The sequence below is a fragment of the Quercus suber genome, unplaced genomic scaffold (genome assembly GCF_002906115.3).
Source record: "Quercus suber isolate HL8 unplaced genomic scaffold, Cork oak 2.0 scaffold_530, whole genome shotgun sequence".
Taxonomy (NCBI): Eukaryota; Viridiplantae; Streptophyta; class Magnoliopsida; order Fagales; family Fagaceae; genus Quercus; species Quercus suber.
Genome location: NW_027069979.1, coordinates 178,900 through 181,600, shown reverse-complemented (window position 1 = coordinate 181,600; position 2,701 = coordinate 178,900).

The following is a 2,701-nucleotide window of genomic DNA, read 5'->3' as shown; positions in this document are numbered from 1 at the left end:
TTCCTCACATATAACCAAACTTTCAGATTCAAGAATCAAGATTTTTTGCCATCTACATTAGATAAAGAAAAAAGACGTTTTTCTTAGCCTATAATTGGTAATAAGATCAACTAAGAAACACCTTAGAAAAATCCAATGATTGGTGGAGACTTCACTTACCTTTGGTAATCCTTTAAAATTTGGCCAAGATTCCTGCCACACCTCCAAAGGTAGACCTACCTTCCTTCACTGAGAGAGAGAGCACCCGAGGATCCGCGCGAACCTTACACACAACACATAGTCATCGAGAGGGGCCTCCAATAGGCCCTATGCACACGGGAGCGTCACCACGGAGGTTGGTTGAACGAAGGCCCGACAACGACGATTCTCTGCTCTGATTGAGGCTGGGCGTCGACAATTTCTCAAAAGTCTAAAATTCTATTTTCTAAAATTGTATGCTATTTAATGTATTTTTCTATTTTCAAATAAAAAAGAGGATAAAAGTATAAAACTAAAAAAAATTATAAAATTAACTAGATGAAGTGTATATTTATCAATATCTTCTTAGAGTTTTTTTTTTTTTTTTTTATCATTATTTTCTTAGAACACATGAGAGTCAATTTTAAGATAAATATTTAATGCTTTATGAATCTAAATATTTTTATATTGTCATATTATTTAAATTCATATTTTTATTGGAGATATTTTCTATCTATCTATAATATTTATAATAGGATTCTCCTCTTTAATTTGGACTTTTCTAAAGTTCAAAAATACCTCACTCAGTAACCAATGACTCCAACAAATATTTTAAGAATAAGGTCAATAACGTCACAAGATTCCCTATAAAATTCATTTTCTTGAATTGTACTTCTGTGTGTTTCATAAATACTTCTACACCCTAAGTTTAAGTAAGGCAAAACTTGGAAATAACCTAATAAAAATGAGAGGTGCTACATCCACAACATTTTTATAACATTTTCACAACAAATTATAGGTGGTTAGTTGTTATTAGTTCGAATTTGAACCTATTATTGAAATTACTTTTCTACTCCACCAATAACAATCCGTAACAACTTGCCACATACGATTTGTTGTGATAATGTTGTGGACATAGTATTTCTCGATAAAAATACATCTCTAACTGCACATAAAACACTGCTACAAAGTAGGAATTCAAAATTTGCTATAATCACTCCTATCAAAACACGGTACTTCTAAATTTTAAGAAGGCAGTTTCTTCCTTTAATCCACGTTTTTTTTTATAGCCATTTAAATCCAAGTCTTAGTTTTATATAGAGGTGGCAAAATCAACCCAAACTTATTTGCCCACCCAAACCCACCCACTTAAAATAGACCCAAACCCACCCAATTATTAGTTGGGTTAAATGGGTATTAACCCAATTAAACCCAATTAACACTACTGTTTATTGGGTTTTATTTGGGTACCCAATTACCCAACCCCAAAACTACTAAAATTACCAAAATACCCCCTCAACCTAAAAAATGACAAAAATAACACCTAAACCCAAATAATGACCAAAATACCTCGAAACCCAAAAAAAGACCAAAATACCCTCGAAACTCAAAAAAGACCAAAATACCCCCAAAACTTGAAAATGACCAAAATACCCCTGAAATCCAAAAAATGACCAAATAATCCAAAATACCCCCGAAACCCAAAAAAAAGACCAAATATCCCCGAAACCTAAAAATGATCAAAATACCCCTAAAACAAAAAAATGACCAAAATACCCCTGAAATCAAAAAATGACCAAAATACCCCCGAAACCCAAAAATAACCAAAATACCCCAAAACCTAAAAATGACAAAATACCCCCGAAACTCAAAAAAAATGACCAAAATACCCCAAAACCAAAAAATAACCAACATACCCCTGAAACCCAAAAAATGACCAAAATACCCATAAAACCCAAAAAATAACCAAAATACCCCGAAACCTAAAAATGACCAAAATACCCCCAAAACCTAAAAATGACCAAAATACCCCTAAAACCCAAAAAATTACCAAAATACCGTTGAAACCTAAAAATGACCAAAATACCCCTGAAATCCAAAAAATGACCAAAATACCCAAGAAACCTAAAAATTACCAAAATACCTCCGAAACCTAAAAAATGGCCAAAATAACCCCAAGCCTAAAAAATGGCCAAAATAAGCCCCGAAGCCTAAAAAATAACCAAAATAATCCTAAAACCTAAAAAATGACCAAAATACCCTCGAAACCTTAAAAATGATTAAAATACCCTCGAAACCTAAAAATTAGCCAAAATAACCCCGAAGCCTAAAAATTGATCAAAATAACCTAGAAACCTAAAAATGACCAAAATAACCCTGGAACCAAAAAATGACCAAAATAACCCCGAAGTCTAAAAATTGACAAAAATAACCCCGAAACCTAAAAATGACCAAAATACCCCCTAAACCTAAAAGTGACCAAAATACCCCTTAAACCTAAAAAATGACCAAAATACCCTCAAACCTCTAAAGTGACGAAAATACCCCTAAACCTTTGAAATGACCCAAATAAACCCAAAACCGCTAAAATGGCCACAAAAACGTGAAACCTCTAAAATTTCCAAAAATACCTTGAAACGTCTAAAACGACCAAAATACCTCTAAACCTATAAAACGACCAAAATACCCCTCAAAATATCTAAAATGACCAACATACAACTAATCCTATAAGGTGAACAAAATA